Source organism: Lolium rigidum, chromosome 5 (genome assembly GCF_022539505.1).
Source record: "Lolium rigidum isolate FL_2022 chromosome 5, APGP_CSIRO_Lrig_0.1, whole genome shotgun sequence".
Classification (NCBI taxonomy): domain Eukaryota; kingdom Viridiplantae; phylum Streptophyta; class Magnoliopsida; order Poales; family Poaceae; genus Lolium; species Lolium rigidum.
The window spans coordinates 126,067,350-126,083,546 of record NC_061512.1 but is presented as its reverse complement, the minus strand read 5'-3'; positions in this window follow the sequence as shown (position 1 = coordinate 126,083,546).

The following is a 16,197-nucleotide window of genomic DNA, read 5'->3' as shown; positions in this document are numbered from 1 at the left end:
TCCCGGCTCCGAGCTCTAGCGTCTCTTCGCAATCTTCTTGCCCTTTCGGTTGTTGGCGGTTGAATACTTTATACCGGCCACCTTGAGATTTCTTCGCGTGAATGGACAACCTTTAGAGGGTAGGGAGGTCTTCCTTCTTACTTTACTAGTAGTAGGCATGTCGAAGTGCCTCGTCGAATTCCTCCTCCATCTTCGGGTCACCGTTCTTGTCCAAGTCTTCCTCGTTGGCGTCTCCTTGCATTCCTATGATGCTCCTCTTGCCCCTCCTCACGACAACACGGCTAGGCCTCGACGGATCGGTGATGAAGAAGCATTGGTCAACTTGGCTACCGAGTACCCATGGCTCATTTTTCGCGGATGCGTTCTTCGATTTTGCATCGGGTATAACCATGGTTGTGAAATATCGGCCTTCTTTTCGACCTTCTTGGCCCATCTCACACGAAACATTGGCACCGTCTCTCCACAGTAATTGAGCTCCCATATCTCCTCGATCCTTCCAAAAAATCTTTCCTTGACATTAGTCTCGTCATCGGCGTATGACAAGATAGTTACTCCCGAGTTTTGATTTTCACTATTTCTGTCCTTTTCCTCGGTGTAGAATCTCGTAACCGTTGATGTCGTACCCTCGATAGGTCCTTACGTTATGCGCGGGTCCCCGTGATAAGGTGTATATGAGTTTTTCATCTTCGGTAGAAGGCGTATTTCTCCGTGCTTCAACCAGCTTGAGTTTGCTTGAACCAACGCGTGAAGCTGGAGTTGTGCTTTTTGGTTACGTCTCCCATCTTCCTCGGCCGGCCCATATCGATGTAATTCTGCTCGACCATGCTTTTGTGCTCTTGCACGAAAGGTTCGGTCAGTTTTAAGTGTTGTAGCGCGACCCGGTGAGCCCCGTCAAAGTCGTCGCGTCGATTTTCAATGCCGACATGGACTGAGCGGTAGCCCTCGCGGTGACCGACTCCGCCGAGCCTCCCGAGGTGCGTCCCGGGTGGTAGACCAACATGATCCTCGTCGTCCTCGGTGCTTAGATAATTCCGGCGGAAGGAGATGCACTCGTAGGTTAGAAACCCCTTGGCCATGCTTGCGTCTGGACGGGCCCTATTGCGAACGTATCCTTTCATGACACCGTTCTGCCTTTCGAAAGGCATCATGTTGTGGAGGAACGTTGGGCCGAGCTGCTTGATGTCTTCAACGACATGGAGAAGGAGATGGACGCATATATCACGGAATGCAAGCGGGAAGTAAATCTCGAGCTCACATAGTATCACCACGATCTCATCCCGTAGCATCTTGAGCTGCCTCACGCCGATCGACTTCCCGGTGATAACGTCAAAAAAGTTGCATAGGCCAAACAGCGTATCACGGACGTGCTCGTCCATTATGCCTCGGATCGCAACGGGAAGTATCTGCGTCATTAGCACGTGGCAATCGTGAGACTTCATCCCGGTGAACCTCTTCTTCGCTACGTCCGGATATCTCGCTTATATTCCCCGAGTAACCGTGAGGAACTTTCACTCCTAGGAGGCACCTGAAAAACTGCTCGAGCTCCTCCGGACTCGTTGTGAAGCAGTGCAGCGGGAAGCTGCACCGCGTTCTTCTTAGCCCTTTTACGGAGACGTTGAGTCCCTTCCGTCCGATCATCATCATCATCATCATCATCATCATCATCGCGTATCGGGGCTTGAAGATCTTTCCCGATGCCAAAATGTTTAAGATCGTATCTTGCTTTCGGTCCATCCTTGGACTTCTCCGAGTTGCAAAGAGTGCCAAGCGGACTCTCGGTAACGTTCTTCGTAATGTGCATGACATCGAGGCTGTGGGGCGTGTGGAGGACCTTCCAAGTACTCCAAGTCGTGGAAAACAGACCTCGCTTTCCATACACCGAGCAGCGGCTCGGCTTCGGTCGCTTCTTTCCCGGCGCTGGGCACTCCTTCCAATTTTTCGGAAGATCATCGATTTCTGCGCCGCTCCTCGGGCGTGGGGGTCCATCGGGCTCATCTTTACCATTGAACAGATCACCGCGTTTTCTCCACGGGTGATCCAAGCGAAGCCACCTTCGAGCACCCGGGTAGACGGTTTTCGAGGACCCGGGATCCCTTGGTAGTTGTAGATGCGGGGTATCGTCCATGCACTTCACACGGCCGTTGAATCCGTGGCCCACCCGGGCGGATACATATGCGTAACCAGGATAGTCCGTGACCGTCGTGATCAACGCGGCTCTCATATCGAAATAAGTTCTAGTGTAGGCGTCCCACGTACGGGGTGGCGTCTTCCACAACGTGTCTAACTCCTCTTTCAGCAGCCCGAGATACAAATGCATGTCGACACCTGGTTGTTTCGGCCCCCGAATGAGAATACTCAGGTGTATGTACCTTTGCTTGGTGCACAGCCACGGGGGTAGGTTGTAAGGCCATACAAACACAGGCCAGGTGCTATGCATGCTACTCTTGCCGAATGGATCGAGTCCATCGGTGCTCATACCCAGCCTGATGTTCCTTGCGTCGCCCCGAACCTAGGGAAGGCGATGTCCAATGTTTGCCACCGTCCGGCGTCCGAAGGGTGTGTCGGCATATAGCCCATCTCCGGATCTTCTTCGGGCTTCGCCTTTCCTCGTGCCATTGCATGAGCTTTGCTTCCTTAGGGTCCACGAAATACCGCTGCGGACGGGGAGTGATAGGAAAGTACCATACCACCTTTCGAGGTACCTTCTTGTTCCCAACCTTGTACCGTCCGTGGCCACACACCGGACATGTGGTTCTGTCCTTGTACTCGCACCTATAAATCACACAATCATTAATGCAGGCGTGGTATTTTTCGTGCGGTAGGTCAAGGGGACACACGACTTTCTTGGCCTCCTCGGTACTACTTGGCAATGTGTTCCCCTCCGGGAGACGATCGTGCCGGAATTTTAAGCTCTTGCTGAAGCTGGAATCGGTCCACTTGTTCTGCGTCTTCATCTGCAGGTAATCAAGCGTTACATGCAAGCGCGTATCCTGCGGACGACACCCGGGAAAGATCGGAGTCATCCCGTCTTTCTCCATTTGCGACAGCTTGGCTCTCTCTCTAGCTGCAACTCTATCGTTGCTCGTCTCCTGGAGGAGCAGATCTTGAACATGAGAGTCCCGCAAGGCCGAAATTAGCGTGGTCGCGCCGGAATCTTCTTCTTCATCATGATGATGTTCTCCGCCGGCATCTTCTTCTTCATGATGATCTTCTCCGTCGACTTCTTCTTCATGATGATAGTCCCCGTCGGCATGATGATAGTCTTCTTCATGATGATAGTCGTCTCGCTCGACATGGTCTTCATGCGCACCATTTGATGGGGCCGGCCGCGCCTGGTTGTCTTGCATGAAACCGCGCCTCGGCAGGTGCTGCTCCAGCTTGTCCGGAATCGGGGTTGATCCAGCGCTCGAGTTTGCATGATCGACACGGACATCTTATCTCGGCGCCTATTGTTCCGAATCATGTCCTCCTTCGCGTCTATCTTGTATCTAGAGATTCGAGCGGAACTCATCGAGAGGACCATGCTTGCCTCGCAAATGGTATACATAGAACAGGAAATTAGAACCGCACCAAATGCACACACATGCATGGGCCGTACCTCTCCTCAAGGTATTACATGGAGTGGAAAAATTCGGCATGACCTCTCCTCAAAGTAGGACATATGGGTAGTGCAAAACTTGCCGAAACGGAAATGAATCAACATTTCGGCAAACATCCATGCACCACACCGGCACACACACAAGCGCTTCACCTGCAACAAGCATCCATACACACGACGGCCACACAAGATCTACAAGCATATGCATGTCTCCTCCAAGCATATGTATGTCTCCTCCAACTACTCACCTTCTAGATTCGATACCGAGACGAGACCGCGATCGATGACTTCGAGAGGAGGAGAGAGTATGGAGAGCCTTCTCCTCAACTCCAATTAAGTATCAACCAAAGTAAGTGTAATAAATACCCAAGCAAGTGAAAAGTGGAGTCAAAATGGTATGAGAGAGAAGGGGGGACGAGCTAGATGGAGGAAGAAGAATGGCTTGTGTAGTGTGGTAGGTGGGAGGTTGCTCACTTTTGTAGATCTGGTTCGCTACTCTGTGGCGCACCAACCACAGTGCGCCACAGAATAGCTTATTTCTGTGGCGCACCGACCGCAGTGCGCCACAGAATAACTTATTTCTGTGGCGCACAGAATACAGTGCGCCACAGAATACCTTATTTTTGTGGCGCACCGTCGCCGTGCGCCACAGAAGAAGTAATTTCTGTGGCGCACCTAGGTTTGTGCGCCATAGAAATTGTAAAACCAATGATTGGGGGTGACAGGGTGTGGGGCCCACCAAGTTTTTGTGGCGCACGGTTTAGCAGTGCGCCACAAATTAAGCTATTTCTGTGGCGCACCGAGCTTCGTGCGCCACAAAATAAGTTTCTGTGGCGCACCAAAAACGGTGCGCCACAGAACTAAGCTTCGCCTATAAGGGTTTTCCTACTAGTGATACTATCATAGTAATAGTTAACTTCATAATCTACAAGAGATTACAATCATAACCTATGCCAAGTACTACATGATGCACACACTGTCAACATTACATCATGGAGGAGGAATAGAATACTTTAATAACATCACTAGAGTAGCACATAGATGATATTCAACTAGATCACAAAGCTCATGATCACATAAAGATCACATGGGAGAGAGAGATGAACCACATAGCTACCGGTACAGCCCTTAGCCTCGGGGGAGAACTCTCCCTCCTCATCATGGGAGACAGCAACGGCGATGAAGATGGTGGTGGTGATGGCTTCCGGGGGCAATTCCCCGTCCCGGCGGTGTGCCGGAACAGAGACTTCTGTCCCCCGAATCTTGGCTTCGCGATGGCGGCGGCTGCGTAACTTTTCTAGTCCCGTGGCTTATGTTTTTAGGGTTTTCACGACGGAGAGACTTTATAGGCGGAAGGGCAGCCTCGGAGGGGTCCCAGGGGACCCACACCATAGGGGGCGCGCCCCCCCCCCCCTTGGCCGCGCCGCCTTGTGGGGTGGGGCCCCCCTGGCTCCCCTCTGGCCCCTCTTCGGTGCTCTGGAAGCTTCCGGGAAAAATAAGATATTGGGCGTTTATTTCGTCCGATTCCGAGAATATTTCCTTTCTAGGATTTCTGAAACCAAAAACAGCAGAAAACAAGCAATCGGCTCTTCGGCATCTCGTTAATAGGTTAGTGCCGGAAAATGCATCAAAACGATATAAAGTGTGAACAAAACATGTAGGTATTGTCATAAAACTAGCATGGAACATAAGAAATTATAGATATGTTGGAGACGTATCAGTGTGCTGGCCTCGTCTCGGTCAAGGGGGTGGACGAGTAGACGCAGGGGAGTGAGGGGAACCTCTCTGACATGGTGCTGCGAGCTGACGTCGTGGGGAGAGAGAGATGGCCGGAGTGGGCATGGTGGTCACGGCATGGCCATGCCATGGTCATGGAGGTCAAGTGGGAGGGGTGCAGGGGCTGGCACTGATGCCCAGGGAGGTGTTAAGGGTCCAGGGCAGCAGAGGGGTGCCAGGGTTGGACTTAGTCCACTTATTCTCCTAGTATGGGCTCAATTTTACTCCCTGCCTGCAAGGTGTTCGACCAAATGGTCGAAAGAAATTTATTTTTGAATTTTGCAAAAAAAATTGTTGGAGTTGATTCTTATAATACATGATACACAAAGGTGGTGGTGTTGTGCAAAATTGAACTGGTTTGCAAAGTTTCAAAATGTGTGTGATCTTGTTTTTGTTCCAAAGTTGCCACTTGGCTTGATCACAACTTGAATTTGAGCAAGAATTTGCAGGGGTGTGTTTTACTAAAGTTGTTCACCTTGATGTGGTCATGGATGAGGTGCAAAGAGTTGGGGTTTTTTAGTTTACCAATCTCTTAATAAACAGGCTCAAAGTAGGTGTCATGTGAAAATGGGCAGATTTGACCATTATCTTATGTGAGCACAATTTGATTTCAAATTCGATTTGATTTGAGTTTCTTTGATTCAAAGAGTGTTATTTCATGTTTAGTAACATTCTACAAGCAATAGCACAAGCCAAGTTGGCCTAGATCAAAGTTTTGCAAAATGTCCATAAGCATATGCATGTGTTGAAAGTTGGGTTTTTTCTCTATTTCTTTTTCTTTCTCTACTTTTGATCATTGGTTCATAAGTTAGGGTTTTAGCATCATTGCTAGTTACACACACAATCATCATGGCAAAAAGCACAAGAATTACACATGGGTATTATGCATAACACATGTGTTAACAAAAGTTTTTGTTGGTTCTCAATTTTGGATCTTAGAAACTCATTTTCTTGCTTTATTGAAATTTTGGGGTGTTACATGGTGCGTAGAAGAGGTCCATGTCTTTATCGGAGCAAGGGTTTCCATAAGCAACCCAAATTTTGGAGGAGTCCGTCCATTCTAGCCACGGCCAATGAAGGCGAAGGGCCGTAGCAAATTTGTCTAGGTTCTTAACCCCAAGACCGCCAAGTTTTCATGGGACGGCACACCGTCTCCCAATTAACCTTGGTTTTGCTTCGGTAGTGGTTTCCTTTGCCGAGAAAAGGAAAGTTCTTTCAATCTTGTTGATGAATTTGATAATTTCGGGTGGTACTTAAAGGGGAGTGAGGTAGTATGTGGCTTGAGAAGTAATCACCGACTTAACAAGGGCTTTCAAGATGTTGGAAATCCATACGTTTTAGTTGCCACACCGAGAGCGGAAGACCAAGATATTTCCTCGGAAAGGAAACATGAGACACCAAAATTCCCTCAAGGATGGAATCAAGGTCCACGTCCCCGCATCGAATAGGTACAATAGAGCTCTTTTGGAAGTTTGTGCAAATACCAGTGACCTCACCAAAACATTCAAGAATGGTCGTCAAATTATTGATGTCTTCCTTCAAAGGAGCCACAAACACCACCGCATCATCCGCATAGAGAGAAGTCCTAAGGATTGTTCCCCGCCCCCGAAGATTATGAAGAAGACCATGCCTAGTCGCACCATCAAGGATTTGGTTGAGCGGGTCGATGGCAAGAATAGGAGCGGTGATAGATGGTCTCCTTGACGGAGCCCCCGGCCATGCACAATGGTGTTACCGGCCATGCCATTAAGGAGAACCCGTGATGAGGAGGTGATGAGCAAAGTGGTGATCTAATTTCGAAATCGGCTCGGAAACCTGCGGCCTTGGAGAATGTCCACAATGTACTCCCGACGAATAGAGTCAAACGCATTCCTAATGTCGAGCTTGAAGAGCAAAGCCGTCGTCTTGCTTTTCTGGAGGCGCTTAGCAAGTTTTTTAACATAGAGATTTTTGTGGAGCTTGAACGACCTTGTGTCGCGCCTTCATCAAGAAAGAAGTATCCGACACTCATGATTATTGCTTTTCACTAGAAGAGATGATCTCTGGGTACTTTGTCTTGCTTCATATTATGTGTTGGCTAACTACCAGTGGATCACCAATATAATTTTGTACAATTTCTGACTAAAGAGTTATGTCCTAGTGCGAATCCTGTTTCATTACTGTATGTAGCTAATTTGTGTAGTCAATTCGTAGCAACCGTACTGCCACATTTGCTACTTTGCTAGTAACACTAACATGGTATTGATAAATCTGACTTATTGTCACAAGAGGAGTTCGGGAGATGAAATTGTCGCTCACCAATGTGTTACTAAGCGATTTTGTTCAGGCAGGAGACGCAACGCTCGGTCAACTGGTTAAAGCTCTCTGCACCACCCTTGACATCAGTTAAAAATACACGATCTTCAGAAAAGAGCACCACACAAAGCTATTAATCTCTGAAGAAGAATTGTGCTTTTTACCGCGATATTTTGGTCTCTGTAGTTGAAATCAAAATCCTCATTGTGCTCAAATAGATCAAAACCTTTGAAATCCGTGGCTTTTGAACAAAAGCATCTGTCCCACTTCACACTGTTGCGGCATACATCATAGCCAAGAAAAAAACTAGAAACGACAAGCATGAAAGAAAAGCACAAAGTAAGGTTACTCGACTCAACAAGTCGCCCTAGGATACAAGAAGCCAAACGAAAACACACTCCAGCATGACAACTTGGGTCCTTATGCTCTCTTTTTTTCGAAATGGGATTGCTCCACTGCATCAATCGATGCACATAGCTTTCTTTATTACGAATTCATCATTTTCAGAGTTTACAAATCATGGATCACATAGGATGGACATAAAGATCAGTGAGCGGAAAAAAAAAGTAGCCTTATGCATCTTGTAATCTTCTAGAAAGCCATCAGCCACTCTGGTTGAAAATATCCCGTGCGACTATCACCAGAAGGATACACCTAGAATTCATATACGCCTCGAATCCATATACGCCCGCTGTGCCTCTAGCAGTAAGATTGACCATTCTTGGATCCAATGAGTAGCCATATGGATAACCTGTAGAAAATTAGCAGTTTCTTTTTTGTTAAAGATAATATCATTTCTGTAATTCCATAAAGACAACACAATAGCACAAGTTCCTACTCGGATCCATGCCTTTATATCTTTATCAATCTCATTTAACCAGTTACCAAACATATTTGTACAATTAGTTGGTGGTGAAATATTGAAGGTAAATATAACTACTCTCCAAACAAGACGAGCAAAGGGACAATCAAAAAATAATTGGTTAATGGATTCCTCATGATCACAAAAAGCACATTTCTTACAACCATGCCAATTTCGTTTTGACAAATTATCCTTTGTAAAAATTACTTTTTGCTTCAAGACCACATAAAAGTCTTAATATTTAGTAGTACCTTGAGCTTCCATATATACTTCTTCAAATAGACCGTATGTCCATTCATAAGATCAGTATACATAGACTTGACAGAGAAAGAGCCAGAAAGAGCCAGAATCATTAAGCTTTCAAACAAAGCTATCCTCATCATTATTCAGATTTATAGCCATAAGACGCCTTGCAAAAGGGAATCCACATATCCCATTTATCATCGGAAAGAATCCTTCTAAACTCAATATTTAAAGGATTGTTTGCTAATACATCAGCCACCAAGACATTTCTTCGGCGTGCAATTGTATAATCAAAGGATATTGTATAGAAAGTGGTGTTTGCCCAACCAAATATCTTTCCAGAACCTAGTGGATCGGCCATTTCCAACAACAAAAGAGCCTCTATGGAAAAATTCACTTTTTACTCGCATAAGGCCCTTCCAAAAAGGAGAACCAAAGGGCTTCGCCAGCACTTGTGATAACGTCTTATTATAAAGTACTTGTTGCGCAATAGCTCCGACCATACGTCTTCTTCATTATGTAGCTTAAAAGTCATTAGCTTAATAAACATATGTTTTTTTATCTCAAGTACCTCAATACCTAGTCCTTCTTGATCCTTGGGTCGACAAATAATATTCCACTTAGATAACCAGTATTTTCGCTTATTTTGGTCGCTTTGCCAAAAGAAACGAGAACGGTAGAAATTCAACCTTTTTAATACCCCTTTAGGTATGTCTATGAAGGACAATATGAACATAGGAAGACTTGTTAAAACTGAATTTATAAAGACCAACCTATCTCCGTATGAGAGAAGTTTGCCTTGCCAGCAACCAAGTTTCTTTTCAAATATGTTCTCTATTGGGTTCCACTCTTTGTTTAGTAGCCTCCTATGATGGATCGGTATTCCCAAATATTAAAGGGTAGAGCACCGGCCTCACACCCAAAAATATTCTTATATTGCTCAACCGAAATCTTTGCATTTCCAAAGAAAAAATCTCACTTTTGTGAAAATTTATCTTTAGCCCAGACAGTTCTTCAAAGATACAAAGGATTAGCTTCATGTTCACTGCCTTCTGAAGGTCATGTTCCATAAATAAGATCATATCATCAGCATACTGTAAGATGGAACCTCCCCCTCAAGTAGATGAGGGATGAGACCTCCAACCTGCCCATCCTCTTTAGCCCGTGCAATTAGGATTGCAAGCATGCCCACAATAATATTAAAAAGAAGTGGGGAAAGAGGGTCTCCCTGGCGGAGACCCTTCTTAGTCTGAAAGTAGTGGCCAATGCCGTCATTGACTTTAACACCAACAGACCCACCCTCCACAAAGTTTGAAATCAGGTCACACCACTTTTGGTCCAAACCTTTCATTCATAAAGTTTGCTGAAGAAAAGACCACTTCACTTTGTCTTATGCCTTTTCAAAATCTATTCTAAACAAAAACCCCATCTATTTTTTCTGATGAAGTTCATGGATCGTCTCATGCAAGGCCACTGACGAGGGATCACCTCGCCAATGCCTATAGATTATAGACTTGGGTTTCGAGAAATAGCGACGATGGAGATTCCGGGAGCGAGATTGGGCACTCTATATACCCAACTTCTGGTCCCCTCGGTGGAGGATCCATACGTGCTGCTAGCAATCTATTATATGATCACAAGTATGTTTACAAGAGGCCGCCGTAGGCGAAACTATGTTGTCTATCTGTCTTGCACCATATGGGTGTCCTGGCTAGCTTTATATATGCAACCAGCCTAGGTTTTTACAAGAGTCCTAGTCGACTACTTCTTCGGGTTGTCTTCTTGGGCCTTCTCCATATTGGACCGATCCAGGTATACTAATAATGGGTACCTGAAAGGTATGCCCATGACAGTAGCCCCCGAGTGTCTAGGGAAGTCGAAGACTTGCGTAGAGACTCCAATCGTGATCATCTCCGAAGTCGAAGAAATACAAGGCGAGGCCATTAATCCAGCAATATATCAGGACAATGTTGTAGATCATGTGTAGCATAGATGATATCGGCGATTCTCGAAGTTATTTTTCTATCGGGTGCGCGACCAGCGCTCCCGATGGGAGTAGCCCCCGAGTCTATGCGCATGTGTTTGTACCTGGGCATAGACTCAAGTTGTACTACTCGATGAAGAATTTGACTATATTCCTGAGCGCAGTCTCTCTTTTTCTTGATGAAATCCATGTGCTCCCGATGGGAGTAGGCTCCACTCGAGTGGCAGAGTCGAGTTGAGTCTACAAACTTTTATATATTTACATGCAAGACAATACATGAAACTCGGGTCGAACAAACTAGTTTACAATCTTTTATATTTTGATGTATTTCTTTATGAACCCGAAACTTTTGGTAAACAATTTTTCTATATTTATTCGACTCGCAGAACCGAATAAAATCTCCGTGCTTTCACTCTTTTTCAAATTCTTCAAGTCCAAGGATACACTATATTTTCTTCGCCGACTATATTTGTACAGGGATATTGGTAAATGCGGTTGGTTCATCTAACGGATCAGGTACCCGTTAATTACTCTTGTGGCAAATCCAGATAAACCTACTTCAAACTCGCGTCCCCGAACATGAATTCGGGATACTGGCGTAATTCAGAACGTGCCACTTTAGGACTTACCGAAACTGAATTCTAGCAAAATTATCGGATCCATAGCGCGTCCGCCGGAATTTTTCTTCACATCTGTTGATGTGGATAGAGTGGGAGAGCGCATTAGGGTGCGATTCCACGCCACACAGGACGGATCCTGGATCTTACCTTCGTGATCTTTTTACGAGTCACGGCATTTGGAGTTTTTACAGAGGCGAACGCGCTCCGAGAATATGTTGTCTAGCGCCTTGTTCGGCTGATGTAATGACCCATTTTTCGGGTTCTTCTATGTTTTTCGCGGGCATGATGGGATAGCCAAATATAATGGGTTCTTCTATATTGTCGTCAGGTACACCGCCGGTGCTCTCGATCGAAATAAATGATGAGTCAATGGACCCGAAGATTTTTCCACTTCTCTTTTTTGTTTTTTTTGGGTTCTTCCTTGAAGAAAATTTCGTCGAGTTCCTCCTTGAAGAAATTTTTGTCGGGGTTCCTCCTTAAAGGTTCGTCGAGTTCCTGCTTGAAGAAATTTTTGTCAGGTTCCTCCTTGAAGAGAATTTCGTGGGGTTCCTCCTCGGAGAGAATTTTGTCGGGTTCCTCCTTGAAGAGAATTTCGTTGGGTTCCTCATTTCATCGGGTTCCTCCTTGAAGAGAATTCTGTCAGGTTCCTCATTTCGTCGGGTCCCTCCTTGAAGAGAATTTTACCGGGTTCTTTGCAGATTTTTTTATCGAGTTCTTCGTTGACGTAGTTTTTCCTAGGCGCAGTTCTTCTTTTGTCGACCTAAGATGTAGAGTGAATATATACAGCGTAGCCCCCGAGTGTCGGGTGCAGCGAAAGTAAATGATAATCAACTTTGTGTAAATTAAAGAAACACTTAGCTTATTGGGTATGACTAAGTCGACGCGGAGGCAAGACGTGCAGCTGAGTCGATGAAGTCTTCGAGTATAGCGCAAAAGTCGAGCCGAGGAAGAAACCACCAAATAGTGAAAGTGGATGCCGCCAAATTTTTGATGAAGAAATAGCTGAGCCCCCGTGCGCTGCTGGGGTGATGTCATGATTGTTGCTTATACGCCGTGTCGCAGTTGTGACCCGGGGCGAAGTCACTGTCTAGGCCCCGAGTGTTAGCCGTGATGGCGGAAGAAGTTCACGGAGTCACGGCATCATATAAGGTGAAGCCATTTAGGATGAAGTCATTAACAATAATATAATCTGAATCCACTGAAAATTTACGCCATTAAAGATGAAATCGTTTGAAGATTAAACCATTGAAGATTACGTCATTAAAGATGAAGTACTGAAGATGAATCCAAGATAAAGTATTTGAGATGAATCCACATTGAAGATTAAGCCATTAAATATGAAGCATATATTGAAGATTAATCTACCGATATCATATAGGATGAATACATTGATCCGAAGAAAATAAATCAAGTAATAATCATAGATGATAAATCCACTAACCCGGAAATGAGTCGGGTAGTATTATATTAGAGGAAACCAATGATAACCATATAGATGAAGTCCACCGATGAAGATAAATTAACTGACCCGAAGAAATAATTCCTCTGACCCGAAGAAAATCAATCAAGTAATAACCATAGAAAATGGAACCACTGACCCGGAAGTGCACCGGGTCAGTATATATAACCATAGAAGATAAATTTACTAATAATTTATTTTCCATTGATGTAGTAGTGCTTGACCTTATCACATAAGTACACAGCTTCTTCCAATATTATAGTTGCAGTCGAAATAAATGATCATGCCGAAATAACCAACAAATTCTCGTCTAGCAGAAAACAAGTTTACGAAGATGAATTACAATAATAGATTAACATCCAAGAAAAATTGCTGTTGACATATTCTAACGAGGAAAAAGACGTGTCTATGCATTTGATAGTCGGGTACTTGAATGCTATATCAATTAGGTCATTGCATATATGAATGAAATAATACGCAGAAAGAAACGGATTACCGATGAGTTTTACTTCGCAGTACCCGAATAATCGAGTGTATTTGCGGTAACGATGTAATGGCGCAGCCCCGAGTGTCGGGTGTGGCGAAAGTAAATAAATAGTTAACTCTTGGAAGAGGAAAACTTAGCTTTTTTATCTGCTGCAACGGAGTCAACGTGAAGACAGGTCGTGCGGCGGACATAGTCGATGTAGCGCGACGCCTGGCCGGAAGTAGTCGATGCTGCGGACGTAGTTGATGAAGAGGACATAGTCGATGAAGAGAACGCAGTCGATTGTGACGGATCATCAACGGGTGAACCCCCGAGCGTGGCGAATCCGCGATAAAGACTGGAGTTTATTAATCTATGCAGAAAAGTAGACATACCCGAAAAAAATACATGTATATTTGTCAATAAATAACTTTAAAGATAAACAGAAAAATAACACCTGATGGTTGTTGTAATCGGATGAGAGTTCGCAACTTGATCACACGGAGGACTGGGGACTTGTGCTTCAGATAATACATGCATGGCACTGCCAAAGGCTAAGCAATCGCGTGTGTGTGGGTAGCCTTGAACGAAACATGATCACCTGGAGCCTTCCCATGATCGATTCGCCAGGAAGTAAATTAGGCTGCCCTTGAATAGGTGCTTAGAACTTGATCAAATACAGATTCGTCCAGCCTCGCGTAGCCGGTCCGTTGGGTCTCCTCATCTCGCGCGTTGATGGTTTCCTGACTCGATGACATCTCGCCGTTGTCCTTTTTCTCTCCGAAAAATTGATCCGATCTCCACTCGAAGCAACATCATGTCTTACCTTTTCCTCTTCCCATGGTAGGCGCTTGGATCCCAGGCAACTCTCCTAGCTCTCAGGTTCACCTGATCAGGCGCTGCTTTTAACCGGTGGGTACGCCCGATACTACCACTTGTAGATGGATTTGAGCGCTTCTCGTCTTCTGTCTTGTAGATGATGAACTCGATGGATCCCACCCGAATCACAAAATCCAATCGTCGTGATTCCCACAGACGATGCTAATTGACGAGGGATCACCTCGCCAATGCCTACAGATTAAAGACTTGGATTTCGAGAAATAGCGACGATGGAAATTCCGGGAGCGAGATTGGGCATCCGATATACCCAGCTTTGGGTCCCCTCGGTGGAGGATCCCTACGTGCCGCTAGCAATCTAGTATATGATCACAAGTATGTTTACAGGGGGCCACCGTAGGCGGAACTATGTTGTCTATCTATCCTCCATCATATGGGTGCCCTAGCTGGCTTTATATATGCAACCAACCTAGGGCTTTACAAGAGTCCTAGTCGACTACTTCTTCAGGCTGCCTTCTTAGGTCTTCTTCATATTGGCCGAGCCACGTATACTAATAATGGTACCTGAAAGGTATGCCCATGACAACCACCACTCCCTCTAGAATATGTCGGCCAGGCATGAATGCGGTTTGGGAAGACCTAATAACATTATGAGCTATATCTCAGTCATGCGATTAGTTCCCACTTTTGTAAAAAAATTAAAACTCACGTTGAGTAAACATATGGGTCTATATTATTGAATCTGCACCGCGTCTTCCTTTTTTGGTAACAGAATAATCACCCCAAAATTTAGTTTGTACAGTGGCAAAACACTTTGTGCTCTTGACCCCAGGTATATTTCTCAAAGCTCGTTCATCATTCAGCAGAGGTCCTCCTTATCTTTAGTCTTGGAGTTGATACTCCACAGCTAGAAGAAGAATAACATGGTCTTGTAGATAATATCAGAAGGATTATTAAGGACTTTCTTCTCAACTGAATAAAAAAAATACAACTCATAAATCATGATGAAGCAGCAGAAATTGGGCACAGTTGTGCCATGGAGCTTAGTGTCCTGATGACCCCTCCTAGATAACTGAATCTGCCCCAATCTCCTCCGCCGAGCGCTCATTTCCCCTCCTTCCCCCTCTCACTCGTCTACAGTACCTGCAGGTCACTTCGTCGGAGCCGGGCCGATCCGAAGCTCATCTCGCCGGCGCTGCCGGTGGAGATGGGTGGAGGAGAGGCGCCAGGGTAGTTAGCTTAGCTAGGATTAGCGGCAGTTTGCCGGTAGGGGGCTTTATGCCCAGTAGTGGAGGCGGAGATCAAGATCTGGCCGCCTGGATCTTGACTGTTCTAGGGTCCTACCTCCTTCTTCTTCTCCTCCGGCGGTTGGAGGGGAGAGGGAAGGAAGGGGCTGGTGCTTCCTTCAATAATGAAGAGGCGGAGTACCTCCTGAAGAAGTGCGGAAGCGGCGGGCGACGTCCTTTCCTGGCCGGCCTCGGCGGCGAGGGGGAAAGTGTGCGCCCGTTGGTGAGAAGCGTCGTCGTCAAGCTCCTGGCCGGCCGTGGAGGCGAGGAGGAGCCCGCACAAGCCGGCGCCAATTCTTTTGCATCATCCAGGAGGTCTTACCTGTACTGGATTCGACTGGTGGTGGCCGGCCATCTCATCGGTTTCTCCCTGGCCTGCCGTGGTGGCGAGGAAGGAGAAGCTGCCGATTCGCCATCTAGCGCCTATCGGAGCCAGTCGCTGCCCAAGCGGTGCTATCATTCGGCTGCTACAATTGTGCTTCACAAGCGACGACGTCTGGCGCCGCCGCTATTCGTGGCTTCTCATGCCACCTGCAACTCTGGTGCCGAGCTCACCATGAGTTCATCTTCTTCCGCTTCGCCTGGACGACGCTGCTGCGCGCTAGAGCTCTTGCGGAAGCTCTTCTTCGATCTCAGCTCGGGTCTCATAGTTGATACCACCCCAAGTGGCATGTTCCCCGGCGGTGGCGTCGACTCCCGAGTGGCAAGATCTCATGATTGCGGTGTAGAAGACCAAGGACTTGATTGCTTTTCTATTTTTAGTCCTAGGGT